This window comes from Oryx dammah, unplaced genomic scaffold (assembly GCF_014754425.2).
Source record: "Oryx dammah isolate SB20612 unplaced genomic scaffold, SCBI_Odam_1.1 HiC_scaffold_29, whole genome shotgun sequence".
Lineage (NCBI taxonomy): Eukaryota > Metazoa > Chordata > Mammalia > Artiodactyla > Bovidae > Oryx > Oryx dammah.
Window position 1 is genome coordinate 83,399,931 of NW_024070213.1, and position 20,984 is coordinate 83,420,914.

Genomic DNA, 20,984 nt, shown 5'->3' on the forward strand with positions numbered 1-20,984 from the left:
AGCAGCAGCAGCAGCAGCAGCAGCAGCAGCAGCAGCAGCAGCAGCAGCAGCAGAGAACCTATATGAAGCAGATTGTAAAATCTTTCTGAAAGATATACAATAAGATCTACATAAAATGAGAGAGATTTTTGTTTTAGATGGGAGGAAATCTTGGGCTCCAAAATCACTGCAGATGGTGACTGCAGCCATGAAATTAAAAGACGCTTGCTCCTTGGAAGAAAAACTGTGACAAACCTAGACAGCATGTTAAAAAGCAGAGACATTACTTTGCCTACAAAGGTCCATCTAGTCAAAGCCATAGTTTTCCAGTAGTCATGTATGGATGTGAGAGTTGGATGTAAAGAAAGCTGAGAGCCCAAGAATTGATGCTTTTGAACTGTGGTGTTGAAGAAGACTCTTGAGAGTTCCTTGGACTGCAAGGAGATCAAACTAGTAAATCCTACTCAGTCCTGAATATTCATTGGAAGGACTGATGCTGAAGCTAAAGCTTCAATACTTTGCCCACCTGATTTGAAGAACTGACTCATTGGAAAAGACCCTGATGCTGGGAAAGATTGAAAGCAGGAAGAGAAGGGATGGCAGAGGATGAGATGGTTGGATGGCATCACCAACTCGATGGATGAGTCTGAGTACACTCCAGGAGTTGGTGATGGACAGAGAAGCCTGGTGTGCTGCCGTCCATGGGATTACAAAGAGTCAGACATGACTGAGTGACTGAACTGAAGACTCAATATTTTAAAGTCTATTCTTAATACTCTAATAAAATAAGATTAGTGTACTGCCATTCCATCATGAATTCCAAAAGGCTTTAAAAAATCTAAGAAAATTTATTTTAGAATCAAGAGGCAAGATTAAATATCTAAAAGTAACCAATACTTTTTTAAAAGGAGGATTAAGAGGGGCTTGCCTTCCCAATTATCAAAGCATGAGATGACTGTAACTATAGTTGATAGCACTGTGTGGTGTAATTGAAATTCACTAAGAAAGTAGAACTTATCTGTTTTCTCTCTCACACACACAAAAGGATAAATATTTGAGGTGATGGGGGTGTTAATTTATTAAATGAGAAGAATTCTTTTGCAATGTATGTTTACTCATGATGTTACACTTTAGATATATTACATTTTATTTGTCAATTATACTTCAGTAAAGCTAAAAAAGGAAAAATGTCATAAGTAAATTCAAAATGTTTTTAAAATAAAAAATAAAACAACACCTGGTGGACTAGTGGCTAAGACTTAATCCTCCCGGTGCAAGGGGCCCAGCTTTGATCCCTGGTTGGGAAACTAGATCCCACACGCTGCAATTAAGAGTCCTCATGCCTGCATGCCACAACTAAAGATCCCATGTCTGCAACTAAGACTAGATGCAGCAAAATAAATTAAAAAATCTTAAAAATTAAAAAATGGTTAAGATGGTAAAATAGAGAAAACAACTGTAAATTAGATGGCTTTAGCATAGGACTAGAAAAATTGATGGGAAGAATAGAAAGCCCAGAAATGGATCAAAATATACTTGAAAACTTCACAAAAAGTGGACAGAGTGGTTTATATGATAAATGGTACTGACTTACCAATCCATTAGTCTATATGGAAAGTTATATCCCCACCTCTCACACACACAAATTACTTCACATGGGTTGAAGACCTTAAATATTCTAAACAAAATATTAATAACAAACACATTAGATGAAATTTTAAGAAGATATTTTTATTACTTGGTACTGAGAAAGAATTTCTTTATAAAGTCTAAAAATACAGAAAACCTAGTAAAAAATCTAGTAAAAATAGCTATATTTGATTATATGAAAGCAGAAAATAAAAGGATTCAATATATCACAAGTCCAAAAACAAACACAACAGGCTGGGGAAAAGTAAATATTTTACAATACATGTAATAAAGTGTTCCTTTATCTCTTTTTATAAGAATCAATTTTTAAAATCCTATTGGACAATTGGTAAAGAATATCAATAGGCATTTCATTAAAAAGGAAATGAAAATTGCTAATATCTGAAAAAATGATCAATTTGATTAACAGTTTAGAAATTTAAAATAAAAACATGATCCTATTTATTGGTTACAACTTGGCAAAACTTCATAAGTGTCCCAGTGTCAGACTTCCCTGGTGGTTCAGTGGCTATACCTCTGAGTTCCCAATGCAGAGGACCCAGGTTTGATCCCTGGTCAGGGAACTAGAGCCCATATGCTGCAAATAAGAATCTGCATGCTGCTACTTAAGAGCCAGCATGCTGCAGTGAAGACCCAGCCCAGTGAAATAAATAAATATATATATTTTAAAAAGTGTCCCAGGATCCAGTTCTAGTGAAAATGCAGAAAAGGGGCATATATATATATATATGGGCAAATATATATTATTAGTGAGGAAATGGATTATTATAACAATTTAGAGAGTAATTTTTCAATTTCTATTAAAAATAAATAAATACAGACCTTTCAGCCCAGTAATCTCACTTTTGAGATTTTTATCCTAGAGAAATAATACATCAATTTTCAAGGACCTGTAGTCTTACATATTTATTGTAGTCCTGTATATACTGGTAAAAACTGTAAAAATCTATATGTCCATCATTAGGGGAAAGACTGAAAAAAATTATTTCTCTGGCTTTTCCGTACCAGGAAATGCTATGAAATTATTCACAGAATGAGTTAAATCTATAGGTACTTTGTTAAAGGGATATCCAAGCTCTACTGTTAAGTGGGGGGAAAAAAATTAAATCATGTACTTTATACTTACAGTACAATATATACTATTCTAAGTTTTGGTTGTTGTTTTAATTAAGTCATTGAATCCCCCAGCAAGCTTATGGAATAGTTCTGTTATTACTACCACAAAGGCAAAACCAAGCATCAAAATATTAAGTAACATGTCTGAGCTTGTAGAGCAATACATATTTTTGGAATCTATGTGTGTAACCACCATACCTAAATTTTTATTTCTCATGTTTAGTATTAGTCTAGTGGTCTAAAAACAAATTCAGCCCCATATCTATTTGAGATCTGTATGAGTGTAAGGAAAAAGGTATTAATTACTGCTGCCTCAGAAAGCAGATTATAAGAGATTATTAATTACTTCTTAATGCATCTGTACAAAGTTTGCCTTGTTGCAAGGAGGTGCTTATAATTTTAAAAATACCTATAAAAATATTTCAAATTAAACTTAAAAATTTTGTAAAGGGGGAGAAAAACAAATCTGGAAGCATAAAATTGAATGCTGAATCAGATTATCACACTTTAAGGAGGAAAATGACTTAATGTAAACACCTTAATTTACTCATTTAATGAATATTTATTGAACACCTACCCTGTTCCAGTTGCTGGGATTACAGCAATGAATGAAATAGACATAACCCTGCCTTCTATGCCATGGAGGAGGAAATGGCAACCAGCTCCAGTATTCTTGCCTGGAAAATCCCATGGACAGAGGAGTCTGGTGGGCTACAGTCCATTGGGTCTCATAGAGTTGGACATGACTGAGCAACTGAATATACTCGTACTGCCCTCTATGAGTTACAGTTCAGACAGGGACAGACATATCTTAAATAAATGAACAAAATAAAGCATTTCAGATGGAGATAAGAATTCTAGCAACAAAAAGAAAATAAGAAAAGTGATGTAGGGCAATGTCAAAGAATGTTCAAACTACCATACAACTGTGCTCATTTTGCATGATAGTAAGATCACGCTCAAAATCCTTCAGTAGTATATGAACTGAGAACTTCCAGATTACAAACTGGGTTTTGAAAAGGCAGAGGAACCACAAATCAAATTGCCAACATTCTTTGGATCATAGAGGAAACAAGGGAATTCCAGAAAAATATCTACTTCTGCTTCATTAACTACATGAAAGCCTTTGACTGTACAGATCACAACAAACTGTAGAAAATTCTTAATGAGATGGGAATACCAGACCACCTTACCTGTCTCCTGAGAAACATGTATGCAGGTCAAGAATCAAGTTAGAACTAGACAAGGAATGACAAATTGCTTCAAAACTGGGAAAGGAGTATGAAAGGCTGTATATTGTTACAGCCCTGTTTGTTAAACTTATATGCAGAGTACATCACATGAAATGCCTGGCTAAATGAATCACAGGCTGGAATCAAGATTGCAAGGAGAAATATCAACAACCTCAGATATGCAGATGATACCATTTTAAGGTATTTCCTCTGCAGAAAATGAAGAGGAATTAGCCTCTTGATGAGGGTGAAAGAGGAGAGTGAAAAAGCTGACTGAAAACTCAACATTCAAAAAACTAAGATCAGAGTGTCTGGTCCCATCACTTCATGGCAAATAGAAGGGGGAAAAATGGAAGCGGAGATAGATTTTCATTTCTTGGGCTTCAAAATCACTGTGGACGGTGACTATAGCCATGAAATTGAAAGACTTTTGCTCCTTGGAAGAAAAGCTATGAAAAACATAGACAGCATATTAAAAAGCAGAGACATCACTTTGCTGACAGAGGTCTGTATAGTCAAAGCTATGGTTTTTCCAGTAGTCATGTACAGATGTGAGAGTTGTACCATAAAGAAGGCTGAGTGCTGCAGAATTGCTGTTTTTTGAATTATGGTGCTGGAGAAGACTCTTGAGAGTCCCTTGGACTGCAAAGAGCTTAAACCAGTCAATCCTAAAGGAAATCAATCTTGAATAGTCACTGGAAGTCTATTGGTGAAGTCAAACCTCCAATACTTTGGCCACATGATGTGAAGAGCTAACTCATTGGAAAAGACCATGATGCTGGGAAAGACTGAAGGCAAAAGGTGAAGAGGGAGGCAGAAGATGAGATGGTTAGACAGCATCACTGACACAATGGACATGAATTTGAACAAACTCTGAGAGATAGTGAAAGACAGGGAAGCCTGGTGTGCTGCAGTTCATGGGGTTGCAGAGTCAGATGCAACTTAGTGACTGAACAATATAGAGTGAGGTATGAGTCTTAGATGAGTTGCTATTTTTTAAATAGAATGGTCCGAGAGGGTCTTAGAGAAAGAGATCTGAAAGCAAAGAGGTTAACTACCATGTGGATAACTATGAGAAAACAATAACAAGATAAAGAATCAGTTCAGTTCAGTCACTCAGTTGTGTCTGATTCTTTGTGACCCCATGGACTGCAGCATGCCAGGCCTCCCTGTCCATCACCCACTCTCAGAGCTTGCACAAACTCATGTCCATCAGTCGGTGATGCCATCCAGTCATCTCATCCTCTGTTGTCCCCTTCTCCTCCTGCCTTCAATCTTTTTCAGCATCAGGGTCTTTTCCAGTGAGTTAGTTCTTCGCATCAGGTGGACAGCGTATTGGAGTTGCAGCTTCAGCATCAGTCCTTCCAATGAACACCCAGGACTGATCTCCTTTAGGATGAACTGCTTTGATTTCCTTGCAGTCCAAGGGACTCTCAAGAGTCTTCTCCAACATCACAGTTCAAAAGCATCAATTCTTGAGCACTGAGCTTTCTTTATGGTCCAATTCTCACATCCATACATGACTGCTGGGAAAACCATCTTTGACTAAATGGACCTTTGTTGGCAAAGTAATATCTCTGTTTTTTAGTAGGTTGTCCTGGTTTGCCATAGCTTTTCTTCCAAGGAGCAAGATTTTTTTAATTTCATGGCTGTACTCATCATCTGCAGTGATTTTAGAGCCCAAGAAAATGAAGTCTCTCACTGTTTCCATTGTTTCCCCATCTATTTGTCATGAAGTGATGGGACTGGATGCCATGATCTTATTTTTTTGTATGTTGTTTTAAGCCACCTTTTTCATTCCCCTCTTTCACTTTCATCAAGAGAAAGGATAACAAGTCCAAAGGCCCTGAGGTCAGAGCATGCTTGATATGTTTAAGGAACAGGGAGGCCAGATTGGGGTGGATAGATAAAATTTTTAAATACCTTGGAAACACTCCATGTAGAGAAGGACTTCAGCTTTTTCTGTGAGTAATATAGGAAGCCACTGGAGGATTTTAAACACTGATGTGACAGCTGCAACTTCAATACTTTGACCATCTGATGCACAGAACTGACTCACTGGAAAAGACTCTGATGCTGGGAAAGATTGAAGGAAGGAGAAGGGGATGACAGAGGATGAGATGGTTGGATGGCATCACTCAATGGACATGAGTTTGAGCAAGCTCCAGGAGCTAGTGATGGACAGGGAAGCTTGGCATGCTGCGGTCCATGGGGTCACAGAAAGTCAGACAACACTGAGCTATTGAACTGAACTGTGACAGGTCATTAACTTATGATCTGAAGGATATTTAGTTGGCCATTTCAGTTTGAAGGCAGTACAGTATTTGCCATTCACTCCATATAACACACAGAAACACTGCAGTGTCTCCTGCAAGGGCCTTATGTGAAAAGAGGATGTGGCCTACAGGGTTTCCAGAGGATTCTGAGAGGGGCCTGAGTGGGCTTGTTGGGGGTACTTGGAAATCCTGTTGTCATTTGTGTGGCCCTTTCCTTCAAAAAGCACTGTTCTGTGTCATTTGTTTTGTGGCTATCTTGTTCAGAGAAAAGAAACTCTGGAAAATTGATAAGGATATTTCATTCCAGAAGGATTGTTGTTTTTTGACTTTGAATGAGGGGAAGAAGGTCCTCAGGACTGCACTACTCCCCCCGCCCAAAACCCCCCAAAACACAAAATCCCCAGGATTTTGATTTGTTAGAAAGCTCAGATCATTTATTTTATAAAGTGTGTGTGTGTGGTAAGTCGCTTCAGTCATGTGTGACTCTGCGACCCAGTGGACAGTAAGTAGCCCGCCAGGCTCCTCTGTCCATAGGACTCTCCAGGCAAGAATACTGGAATGGGTTGCCGTGCCCTCCTCCAGGGGATCCTCCCGACCCAGGGAGCAAACCCACATCTCTTACGGCTCCTGCATTGGCAGGAGAGTTCTTTACCACTAGTGCCACCTGGGAAGCTGAGGCAAACTTCGTGTCTTAAGTTGGGTTCCCTAGAAGCAAATTCTAAGCAGAATTTGTGTAGGAATGCTTTATTTAGAAGTATTCCTAAGAAGAACCCTTGGGGGGGGCGGGGGGAGGGAGGGTTAGGGAGTAGGACTGGCAAGGGAAGGAGTCAGGCAAGGAATTGGGCAGAATCGATCACAGATGTCTGAAGGAAAACTGCCCGGGCCCCCAGAGGAGCTATGCAGACAGTAGGCCTCCACATCAGGCGTCTGATTCCACAAGGTTACCAAGCTGTGGTATGTCACACCTGTCGGTTATTGCTCATATGCTGTGGGAAACGGGGAGGTTCTGCCTCCTCAGGCATGTGGGCCACACAGAGGACTCCACTGGCAAGTGGAGATACAGGAATAAGGACATTGTGTGCTAAAGGGCTCTGTGAGGTGGATGAAACTGGAGCCGATTATACACAGTGAAGTAAGCCAGAAAGAAAAACACCAATACAGTATACTAATGCATATATGTGGGATTTAGAAAGACGGTAACAATAACCTGTATGTGAGACAGCAAAAGAGACACAGATGTATAGAACAGTCTTTTGGACTCTGTGGGAGAGGGAGAGGGTGGGGTGATTTGGGAGAATGGCATTGAAACATGTATAATATCATATAAGAAATGAATCGCCAGTCCAGGTTTGATGTAGGATACAGGATCCTTGGGGCTGGTGCTCTGGGATGACCCAGAGGTGGATGGTACAGGGAGGGAGGTGGGAGGGGGGTTCAGGATGGGGATCACGTGTGCACCTGTGGCAGATTTATGTTGATGAATGGCAAAACCAATACAATATTGTAAAGTAAATAACCTCCAATTAAAATAAATAGATTTATGTTTAAAAAAAAGAAAACTAGATTTCACACATTCCTTTCCACTCTTCCAAACCTTCATGCTTTTCCACAGGAAAACACACGTATACCTCAGATGTAAACTTTGATGTGTGAAAAGTGAAAAGTAAGCTGCTTCCCTGAGCTGAAAAGACTGCTTCTCAACTACTGAGAAGAGCCATCTTCTCAACAGGCAGGGACAGTATGTACTACTTCCTCTGACACCCAGTTTCCAAGTGCTGAGATAGTCATATAGACCTAGTTTGTTTCCAAAGCCTGTGAAGGAAATAGGCACCAGCCAGTGGTCAGAGACCTATCTTGCTCTCAGATGTGTTTTGTTTGATTTGTGTAATATGTTTAAAAATTGGACTTTCAATATTTGTCTATAAAAAAATATCAAAAATGTTGCCCACAAAAAAGTATCAAAAATTATTTTGTGTCCAGAGTGTTCATATTATGAACAAGAGGTTGAGAATCAAAGACAAAAAAATAATCTATGCTTGAGGGAAGAGTGAATATGGTAACATAAAACATCATAACAGTGGTAGGAATTTCACATCTTAGAGTTTTCTTAATCGAAGGAATAAGCTCAAGGTAATACACAGCCAATCTGAAGCAAGATAGTAAAACCAGTTTGAAAGGCATTTTTAGGGACTGATTATTTATCAGCATTTTAAAAAGAATGAAAAGGTGGCAAGAATACACAGAACTGTACAAAAAAGATCTTCATGACCCAGATAACCACGAAGGTGTGGTCACTCACCTAGAGCCAGACATCCTGGAGTGTGAAGTCAAGTGGGCCTTAGGTAGCATACTGTGAACAAAATTAGTGGAGGTGATGGAATTCCAGCTGAGCTATTTTAAATCCTAAAAGATGATACTGGTAAAATGCTGCACTCATTATGCCAGCAAATTTGAAAAGCTCAGCAGTGGCTATAGAACTGGAAAAGGTCAGTTTTCATTCCAATCCCAAAGAAAGGCAATGCCAAAGAATGTTCAAATTACTGTACAATTGCACTCATTTTACATACCAGCAAGATTATGCTCAAAATCCTTCAAGCTAGGCTTTAGCATACATGAACTGAGAAATTCCAGATGTACAAGCTGGATTTAGAAAAGACAGAGGAACCAGAGGTCAAATTGCCAACATACGCTGGATCATAGAAAATGCAAGGGAATTCCAAAAAAATCTACTTCTGCTTCACTGACTATGCTAAAGCTATTGACTGTGTGGATCACAACAAACTGTGGAAACTTCTTGAAGAGATGGGACTCTCACCTGCCTCCTGAGAAACCTGTATGCAGGACAAGAAGCAACAGTTAGAACTGGATATGGAATAACAGACTGGTTCAAAATTGAGAAAAGGAGTACATGAAGGCTGTGTATTGTCACTCTGCTTATTCAACTTATATGCAGAGTACATCATGTGAAATGCCAGGCTGGATGAATTACAAGCTGGTATCAAGATTGCCAGAAGAAATACCAACAACCACATATATGCAGATGATATATATGCCACTTAAGTGGCAGAAAGGGAAGAGGAACTAAAGAGTCTCTTGATGAAGGTGAAAGAGGAGAATGAAAAAGCTGACTTAAAACTCAACATTCAAAAACCTAAGATCATGGCATCTGGTCCTATCACTTTATCGCAAATAGATGGGGAAAATGTAGAAACAACTCAGATGGTGACTGCAGCCACAAAATTAAAAGACGCTTGCTCCTTGGAAGAAAAGCTATGACAAACCTAGACAATGTATTAAACATCAGAGACATCACTTTACTGACAACGTTCCATATAGTCAAAGCAATGGTTTTTCCAGTGGTCATGTATGGATGTGAGAGTTGGACTATAAAGAAGGCAGACGGCTGAAGAATTGATGCTTTTAAGCTGTGATGCAGGAGAAGACTCTTGAGAGTCCCTTGGACAGCAAAGAGATCCAACCAGTCAATCCTAAAGGAAATCAACCCTGAATATTCATTGGAAGGACTGAGGGTGAAGCTGAAGCTCCAATACTTTGACCACTTGATGCAAAGAGCTGACTCATTGAAAGGGACCCTGATCTGAGGAAAGATTGAGGACAAGAGGAGAAGGGGGTTACACAGGATGAAATGGGTGGATGGCATCACTGACTCAATGGACATGAATCTGAGCAAACTCAGGGAGATAGTGAAAGACAGAGAAGCCTGGCGTGCTGCAGTTCATGGGGTCGCAAATAGTTGGACACAATTTGGGACTGAACAATAGTAACAGAAAAGAATGATAGAATAAGATTGCTAAATTAAATACAAAGCTTTTCAGGTTTTATTTTGACTGGGCAGAAGTAATTTGCTTCTCAGACAAAAATCTATAAATTAACACTTAACATGTGATATTTAAAATTATGATTTCCAATATTTTCACATTATATATAAAAATATGCATTTCATATATAAATATGCAATTACACATTATAAATTGCATATGTAAATATGTAATTACATATTACATTTAAATATCACAAATGTAATTATGTATGTTGTAATATTATAAGCTATGGACTATCACAAAATCTGGGCCTGCATAGTCAGTAGTGGGTTTCCCTAGTGGCTCAGATGGTAAAGAAACTGCCTGCAATGCAGGAGACCCAGGTTTGATCCTTGGGTTGGGAAGATCTCCTGGAGAAGGGAATGGCTACCCACTCTAGCATTCTGGCCTGGACAATTCTATGGACAGAGGAGCTTGGCAGGCTGCAGTTCATGGGGTCACAAAAACAGCTGGACACGACTGAGCGACTAACACACATAGTCAGTAGTACACATTCCTATAGATGATTAAATAATCTGTGGGTGGAACTGATAAATAATGTCCCAGTTCAATATTATGTCTTTCTTTTCTTTGTCTTATTTTTAAGTTTTGGATAATTTTGAAAAGATCTCTGGTTATACGACTATAGATTTTATGATTAAATTGGCCTGAAGACAGACTCTAGCATAAATCCTCTGGAGAAGGAAATGGCAACCAACTGTTGCCTGGGAAATCCCATGGACAGAGAAGCCTGGCAGGCTACAGTCCATGGTGTTGCAAAAGAGTCCGACAAGACTTAGCAACTAAACAACACCAACAAGAAATTCAGAAAATATATAAAAGTTACCCATCCTGTTTTGGAACCAGCTATGAAAAATCAAGCTGTGGTTGAACAAGAATCTTCCAATTAAAATTTTCTGATGCATAAGATCAGAAAATGTCTCTCATTTCTATCTGGGATGTGGAGCTAGGCTAACCGGGAGCCTGAATATAAAAAATATGGAGGTGGGGCTGGGTTTACTTGTGGGGAAGTGTTAACATAAGGACTGTTCAAGAGTATAGTATGAAGAGACAAAGAAACAGCTGAAGGGAAGCAGAAGCAGGGAAAAAAGAGACAGGAATATGAATTGGGATGAATAGATGAGGATCTGATAGTATATTACTCAATTATTTTTGTACCTTTTTGTGAGTTAGAAAAATTCACAAATGTGGAATTGATGGGCAAAAGTTAAGAGTATTTACAATATTAACAGATATTGCCAAATTTATCTCTAAAAAGTTTGCAACAGTTTACACTGTCATCAGTTGTATATCAGAATGGCTGTTTCTTACATCCTTACCAGAATTACATTAGTAATTGCTTTAATCTTTGCCAGGATGAAAGTAAAAATTTTAAAGTTATATAAATGTTCTAAACTACATTTATTTACCTATGAGTTAGAGTATTAGATTGGGCACCATTTCAAGTGTTTCTTTTTCTGGTAGCTCCTTTTTACATTTTTGTAGCCCATTTTTTATGGGGATTTAAATTTTTTTCTTACTGATTTTTAAAAGCTTTTGATTCATTAAGGAGATTAGCTCTCTGCTATATAGCCAAGGACTGGGTAGGCAGAACTATAAACTGTTTCTTTGTGAATACAGTTTAGCAACTTTCAAAGAAGAAAAAATCAATGAAATGGCCTTTCTAAAGTTCTAAATAGGAGCGAACATACAGGCATCCCCTCAAGGGAGAACTGTACCAGAAATATTTTTGTGGTTTAATGTGACTGTTTGAAGCCAAACATCCCTTGAGGTATTGAAACAATGACAGTTGGAAAGTCAGGCAAATTTGCAGAGACATCACAAAGATAGGATTAATTCTGCTACCAGTACCTTCTCTTTTGAATTTTACTACTTTTAGAACCTCTCTCATAGATTCCCTAAAGGGGAACTCACCATGAGGGACATACGAATGGAGATCTGGCATCAATATCAGGTTTAAATACCCAGAGGGGTGGAGGGGGGGAGGGGAAGAGTGAACCCTGATACCATGTGCAGCTATAATGGGAGTCCTGCCTAAGCCAGACAGCCTGGAGGGCATGAGTTGGAAACAAGCTTTGGCAAACTGCTCTTCTTTGCTTGGGCTCCCAAGGTGGCAGTCACCATAGCACTGCCTGCACTAGTCATCCTTTCTCTGTGGCTTCAACTCTGGATGAGTTGTGGACCAGCCAGGGCACCATGGTTAACAGTAGAGGCACATTAACAAACTGTGCAGCGCCAGTGTTCAACAGTAACACTGTGTGGCAGCAACAGAAACTGCACTGCAGTGGGATGAAAGCCTGCTGTGAGCTGCTTAAATTCACTTGGAAGTTCACTCTTGCCTGGAGTTTGGAAGCAGGCACTTCTGGAGCTAAATGCCTCAAGGGTTCTTGGACAATTTGGAATGGGGACTATCAGGAAGGAAGCATGGAGTATCCTGGTAATATGATCAAGGGAATACTTTGAATAATTTCCACCTCAGATTTGAGAGTCAGGTCATAGTAGTCACAATTGGCGTGTAGCAAATGTTAGTTTCATCTATTTGAAAATTTTTTTCTGCACTTTGCTACTTTGTAAGCCATAGAGTTTAAAAATATTTATAGCTCAATTACTTTCTTTGTGACCTCTGCATTTTGTATGCAGAAAGGCCTTCCCCTCTCCAAGATACTGTATATATAAGATACAGATATCTCTGTGTTTTTTAGTCATGTCCAACTCTTTGCGATCCCATGGACTGTACCCCACCAGGCTACTCTGTCCATGGAATTCTCCAGGCAAGAATACTGGAGTCGGCAGCCATTTCCTTCTCCAGGCGATGTTACTGACCCAGGGATTGAACCTGGGTCTCCTGCATTGCAGGCAGATTCTTTATTATCTGAACTATAGGGAAGTCCCACAGATACATAGATAGTGATAGGAAAACTCTGAAAGGCTTTGGAATAGGCAAAAAAGATTACTGGGTGTCCTTTTAGTGGAATACTACATGATTTTCTGGAAGAATAATTAAGATAGAGTGGAAACCATTAGTTACCTAGGAAATTAACCACAGCTTTTCAGTCTCATTATTAAACAGGTTCTATGATTTTTGAAAGTTGTCTGAGGTCCTGCTATAAGCTGCAGGTCAAAGTCTGGATCTTTAGCAGACATTGAAGAAAATAGGGAAAACCACTAGGCCATTCATGCATGACCTAAATCAAATCCCGTATGATTATACTGTGGAAATGACAGACAGATTAAAGGGATTAGACTTGGTAGACAGAGTGGCAGAACCATGGATGGAGGCTCATAACACTGTACAGGAGAGAGTGACCAAAACCACACCCAAGAAAAAGAAATGCAAGAAGCAAAGTGGTTGTTCAAGGAGGCTTTATAAATATCTGAGGAAAGAAGAGAAGCAAAAGGCAAGGGAGAAAGGAAAAGACATACCAAACTGAATGCAGAGCTCCAGAGAATAGCAAGGAGAGATAGAAGGCCTTCTTAAATGAATAATGCAAAGAAATAGAGGAAAACCATAGACTGGGAAAGAAATAGAGGAAAACCATAGACTGGGAAAGACTAGAGATATCTTCAAGAAAATTGGAGATATCAAGGGACAATTTCATGCAAGGATGGGCATGATAAAGGACAGAAGCAGTAAGGACCTAACAGAAGCAGAAGAGATTAATAAGAGGTGGCAATAAAACATGGAAGAGCTATACAAAACAGGTCTTAATGACCAGAATAATCACTATGGTATACTCGCTCACCTAGAGCCAGGCATCTTGGAGTGTGTGTTCAAGTAAGCCTTAGGACACATTACTACAAAAAAAAAAAAAAGCTAGTGGAGGTGATGGGATTCCAGCTGAACTTTTAAAATCCAAGTGCTGCACTCAATATGTCCGCAAAGTTGGAAAACTCAGCAATGGCCACAGGACTGGAAAAAGTCAGTTTTCATGCCAATCTCAAAGAAGGGCAATACCAAAGAATGCTCAAGCTACCATACAATTGTGCTCACTTTTCATGCTAGCAAGGTTATGCTCAAAATCCTTCAAGCTAGGTTTCAGCAGTACATGAACTCAGAGCTTCCAGATATACAAATGGGCTTAGAAAAAGCAGAGGAATCAAAAATCAAATTTCAAGCATTCACTGGATCATAGAAAAAGCAAGGAAATTCCAGAAAAACATCGACTTCTGCTTCACTGACTAGGTTTGACTATGGTAAAGCCTTTGACTGTGTGGATCACGAAACAAACTGGAAAATCCTTAAAGAGATAGGAATACCAGACCACCTGACCTGTCTCCTGAGAAACCTGTATGCAGGTCAAGAAGCAACAGTTAGAACTGGACATGAAACAATGGACTGCTTCAAAGTTGGGAAAGGAGTATGTCAAGGCTGTGTATTGTCACCCTGCAGAGAACATCATGCAAAATGCAGGGCTGGATGAATCACAAGTGGGAATCAAGATTACTGGGAGAAATATCGACAACCTCAAATATGCAAATGATACCACTCTAATGGCAGAAAGTGAAGAGGAACTAAAGAGACTTTTTAATCTTTAAATTTATTTATTTGTTTAATTGAAGGATAATTGCTTTGTAATATTGTGCTGCTTTCTGCCAAACATCAACATGAATCAGCTATTGGTAAAGAGCCTCTTGATGAAGGTGAAAGAGGAGAGTGAAAAAGCTGGCTTAAAGCTCAACATTCAAAAAATAAAGATCATGGCATCTGGTCTCATCACTTCTTGGCAAATAGAAGGAGAAAAAGTGGAAATAGTGATAGGTTATATTTTATTGGGCTACAAAATGAGTGCAGATGGTGAATGCAGCCATGAAATTAAAAGACACTTGCTCCTTGAAAGGAAAGCTTTGACAAACCTAAACAGCATATTAAAAAGCAGAGACATCACTTTGTTGACAAAGGTCTGCATAGTCAAAGTGGTTTTTCCAATAGTCATGTATGGATGTGAGGGTTGGACCATAAAGAAATCTGAGCCCTGAAGAATTGATGCTTTTGAACTGTAGTGCTAGACAAGACTCTTGAGAGTCCCTTGGACTGCAAGGAGATCACGCCGGTCAATCCTAAAGGAAATCAACCTGAACATTCATCGAAAGGACTGCTGCTGAAGCTCCAATACTTTGGCCACCTGATGCAAAGAGCCAACTCATTGGAACAGACTCCAATGCTGGGAAATACTGAGGGCAAAAGGAGAAGGGGGCGACAGAGGATAAGATGGTTAGATAACGTCACTGACTCAATGGACATGAGTTTGAGCAAACTCTAGGAGATAGTGAAGGACAGGGGAGCCTGGAGTGCTGCAGTTTATGGGTTTGCAGAGTCAGACACGACTTGGAGGCTGAACAGCAACAACAAAGCAAAGACACAGAGGCCCATTGAGTCATGGAAAAGGACTTGCCAAGTATATGAAACTACTGATACTTTCACAGAATAGACATTTGGGTACAAGTTTCTGGGCTGACGTTACTTAGATAACTTTCAAGCTGTACCTGTGAAGTGAGTGTGACTTTCCATGACTCCTTTTAGTCCAGAAGCAGATAAGTTTATGTCAGCAGAACCTTAAACCAAGATCCAGCAGAGCAGAATTACACAGGATGGAAGGTGCTAATGAGGGAGTTTTCTGTGGTTCTGTTGAGACTGTTTTAATACTCTTTTCCAGATAAACAAGGAAGCCATTTCTATTTCTTTTTAAGCTATCTTTAATCTACATTAATTCACTAGACTCTGCTTTTGTAAAATGAAATTAAACTCATTGATCTTCCCAGCATCAATAAATTAAGAAGCTCCAAGTTCCTTTACTCTTTCATAGCAATGTATAGTTATTTGCATAGCTTCCTTTCTACCAGTATATAATTGAAAAAAAATTGTATATCAATTTCTGGGAATGTTGTATTTGTGAAGGACGTTCATTTAATTGAATACCTCTAGTGAACATAGGTTGATTTTACTTATGAAGCCAGTGCCAACAAAGCCATCCCAGGAAAGCCAGTTCTTGCACCATCCTTATAGATTGTGAGAAATGGCACTTTCTAGAAGACCAGGCTCCTTACCAATTTGGGAACTCACACAGAGAGGAATTCATTCAGATTTATAGGCAACATGGGCAAAGTATGGTGGAATTTCTTGGGCTTGATTTCCTAGCCTTGAAAGTGAAAGTCACTCAGTTGTGTCCAACTCTTTGTGACCTCATGGGTTGCAGCCCTCCAGGCTCCTCTGTCCATGGAATTCTCCAGGCAAGCATACTGAAGTGGGTAGCCACTCCCTTTTCCAGGGGGTCTTCCCAACCCAGGAATCGAACCCAGGTCTCCCGCATTGCAGGTGGATTCTTTACTTTCTGAGGCGCCAGGGAAGCCCTTCCTAGGCTTGAGCTGGCAAATAATAGAGACTTTTAAAAGTGCAATTCCGAGCTCCAGTAGTTGTACAATACAAACCCAAGAAAGCCCTGTTGTTGTTTAGTAGCTAAGTCATGTTCCACTCTCTTGTGACCCCATGGACTGTAGCCCAGCAGGCTCCTCTGTCCATGCGATTTCATAGGCAAGAATACTGGAGTTGTCTGCCATTTTTCTCCTCCAGGGTAATCTTTCAGACCCAGGGATCGAACCTGAGTCTCCTGCATTGGCAGGCATGTTCTTTATCACTGAACCACCAGGGAAGCCCCAAGAAAGTCTACTTGGTTAACTGACACTGCACCTATGTGAATTATCAGGTCAAACCTAATGAGGTCATCTTTTTTTAATGGCCACAAATAATCTTAGAGACTTTATGGTCAAAAAGGGGAAAGATATTAAGAAAATTGGAAAGAATTTGAAGTTTTAAAAGGAGCAAAAAAAATTAGTAGGTTTTCTGTGTAATACTAGATGTCCCTTCTGAGTTCTGATTCCAAATGAATTTTGCTCATTTTTTTTTGTTTTTGAGTTGTTTCATAACCCTGTAAATTGTAGAAAGCTGATAGAGACCGAAATGATTATTGCCCAGAGAAGCAAATGAATTCTGTCCGATGGAGATGTAATTGATTTCTCCTTGTGGAAAGAGCCAGTTTTACATCTTTTAGCAAATTCATTTCAGCATCCTTGGTTGCTCATATATGTCTCTTTTCTTTGAATTCTCCTTGGAACCAGTTTAAAACATCTTATTTGTTCCTTTATTAATAATGAGCTAAATAAACATTTTGACACTTGACTACTTTATATGAGAGTCATAGCACTACATTTGTAAAAAAAAAAAAAAAAGGGCATATTTACCTGTGTGTTTTAAAGTCTTTTAGATGAGCATTTTTTTAAGATATAAGGGGCAATATAAGGATACAGCTTTATTATCTTCATACAACTAAGTCATTTTTTTCACCATTTATTGAGTATCCCTTATTTTCCCCATTAATTTGAAATGCCACTTTTCTGATGTTATTTGTGTTCTCTATTATGATTATTTATTTCCACATCATAAGTTTGTTTTAAGTGCTATTGCTTTATAATGCATTTTGATAATTTGGCAGGTTATTTTAATGTTACGCCAACTACTGAAGAACAGATTGTCCTGCCAACTTGGATTAGTCTAAAATTAAAAATAATGAAAGATAAAACACTAGTATACCAAAATTGGCTCAGTTATTTGGGCCTCATCAACTCCTTCTCAGACTATGCTAATGAGACAGAATCTAATTACAAATCTAGAAGGTAAGCAAGCAGGTCTTCTAAGTTGCAAGGTAATCAGTAAGTCCATAGTTTATTCCATTTTGGAAGTCCATAGTTTATTCCATTATGGGTTATTCTCTCCATACCCAAACAATTGTGTATAAAATACGGCAGAATAGAACATTAGCATGGAATGGTAGTGGAAGCAGTCAGGGCCATTAGAAGAACAATAGGACCAGACCTTTTGATTCATAACAAAACCTGCTCATATTCTAATGCACTTTTACAGCTGCTTAGGTTTGAAAGTGAAATGACTCACACCCTTTGTCCCTGGGGTTTTGATTAAGAAACAGAAACAGGAGTCAGGAGGCACATAAGGATAAAAGTATCAGCTTTATTGATAATGAAGCTAGGTTGGAGTCCACAGTTTGGACTCCTGTCTCCAAATTTTCACCTTGAGATCCACATGGGCAAGAAGGTGGTCCTGCACATGAGCTATCTCCAGGGCAGCCCAGTGAGGGTCAAGAGCAGCCTCACACCCAGTCATACCTTGAGGTGCAGGTTGTTCCTGCACTAACTCTGTCCACAGATAAATGCAGACATCAGACTATGGCCATCTTGCCATCTTGGTTGGATAAACTTTCCTAAAATCACGGGGAGGAGCCAATGATGGACAAGGGAAAAATCAGGCTGTAGAAGCTTTCCCTTCAATAGTTCCTGTAGAAATGGAAGTGTTGATAGGATTTCCTATTTTATGAGTGGTTACGATGTGGGCAGAGAAAGACTAGAGTCCCTCCTACAAGATGGCAGAGAAACTGATACTCAGAAAGTTGAACTTGAGTTTAAGAAGAAAATATTATGTTCAACTGACTCTGATTATTAAGGATTGGAGAATTGTAATGTGCTTCAGATCAGATAGACTCCTACTGGAAGTATTTTTCTTTTTTTTTAGAATTCTCAGTTGTCTTTAATCACTGAGTTTTAGCTTTTACAAATAATCTTAGAACAATGCAGTGAACTGAGGTTTGGGGGAACCAGGTCTTACTGGCACATGAAGAACTATTCAGTTCTGTCGCGCAGTCATGTGACCCCATGGACTGCAGCATGCCAGGCTTCCCTGTCCATCACCAACTCCTGGAGTTTGCCCAAAGTCATATCCATCCAGTCAGTGATGCCATACAAACATCTCATCCTCTGTCGTCCCCTTCTCCTCCTGCCCTCAGTCTTTCCCAGCATCAGGGTCTTTTCCAGTGAGCCAGTTCTTCTCATCAGGTGACCAAATACTGGAGTTTCAGCTTCAGCACTAAGTCCTTCCAATGAATATTCAGCACTGATTTCCTTGAGGATTGACTGATTTGATCTACTTGCAGTCCAAGGGATTCTCAGGAGTCTTCTTCAACACCACAGTTCAAAAGCATTAATTCTTTGGCATTCAGCTTTCTTAATAGTCCAACTCTCACATCCATACATGACTACTGGAAAAACCATAGCTTTGACTAGAGGGAACTTTGTTGGCAAAGTAATGTTTCTGCTTTTTAATATGCTGTCTAGATTGGTCATAGTTTTCTTCCAAGGAGCAAGCATCTTTAGATCTCATGGCTGCAGTCTCCATCTGTAGTGATTTTTGGAGCCCCCCAAAATAAAGTCTAACTACCGCACAATTGCACTCATCTCACACGCTAGTAAAGTAATGCTCAAAATTCTCCAAGCCAGGCTTCAGCAATACGTGAACTGTGAACTTCCAGATGTTCAAGCTGGTTTTAGAAAAGGCAGAAGAACCAGAGATCAAATTGCCAACATCCGCTGGATCATGGAAAAAGCAAGAGAGTGCCAGAAAAACATCTATTTCTGTTTTATTGACTATGCCAAAGCCTTTGACTGTGTGGATCACAATAAACTGTGGAAAATTCTGAAAGAGATGGGAATACCAGACCACCTGACCTGCCTCTTGAGAAACCTGTATGCAGGTCAGGAAGCAACAGTTAGAACTGGACATGGAACAACAGACTGGTTCCAAATAGGAAAAGGAGTATGTCAAGGCTGTATATTGTCACCCTGCTTATTTAACTTATATGCAGAGTACATCATGAGAGATGCTGGGCTGGAGGGAGCACAAGCTGGAATCAAGATTGCCAGGAGAAATATCAATAACCTCAGATATGCAGATGACACCACCCTTATGGCAGAAAGTGAAGAAGAACTAAAGAGCCTCTTGATGAAAGTGAAAGAGGAGAGTGAAAAAATTGGCCTAAAGCTCAACATTCAGAAAGCTAAGATCATGGCATCCAGTCCCATCACTTCATAGCAAATAGATGGGGAAACAGTGGAAATGGTGGCTGACTTTATTTTTGGGGGCTCCAAAATCACTGCAGATGGTGATTGCAACCATGAAATTAAAAGATGCATGTTCCTTGGAAGGAAAGCTATGACCAACCTAGACAGCATATTAAAAAGCAGAGACATTACTTTGCCAACAAAGGTCCATCTAGTCAAGGCTATGGTTTTTCCAGTGGTCATGTACGTATGTGAGAGTTGGTATATAAAGAAAGCTGAGCACAGAAGAATTGATGTTTTTGAACTGTGATATTGGAGAAGACTCTTGAGAGTCCCTTGGACTGCAATGAGATCCAACCAGTCCATCCTAAAGGAGATCAGTCCTGGGTGTTCATTGGAAGGACTGATGTTTAAGCTGAAACTCCAATACTTTGGCCACCTGATGTGGAGAGCTGACTCATTGGAAAAGACCCTGATGCTGGGAAAGATTGAGGGCAGGAGGAGAAGGGGATGGTAGATGATGAGATGGCGGGATGGCATCACTGACTCAATGGACATGGGTTTGGGTGGACTCTGGGAGTTGGTGATGGACAGGGAGGCCTGGCCTGCTGCGATTCATGGAGTCACAAAGAGTCGGACGTGACCGAGAGACTGAACTGAACTGAAACTGAAAATAGTCTCTCACTGTTTCTATTGTTTCCCCATCTATTTGCCATGAAGTGATGGGACTGGATGCCAGGATCTCTTTTTTGACTAAATGTGGTCTACTGGAGAAGGGAATGGCAAACCACTTCAGTATTCTTGCCTTGAGAACCCCATGAACTGTATGAAAAGGCAAAAAGTTATGACACTGAAAGTTGAACTCCCCAGGTTGGTAAGTGCCCAATATGCTACTGGAGAAGAGTGGAGAACTAAGTCCAGAAAGAATAAAGAGATGGAGCCAAAGCAAAAACAATGCCCAGTTGTGGATGTGACTGGTGACAGAAGCA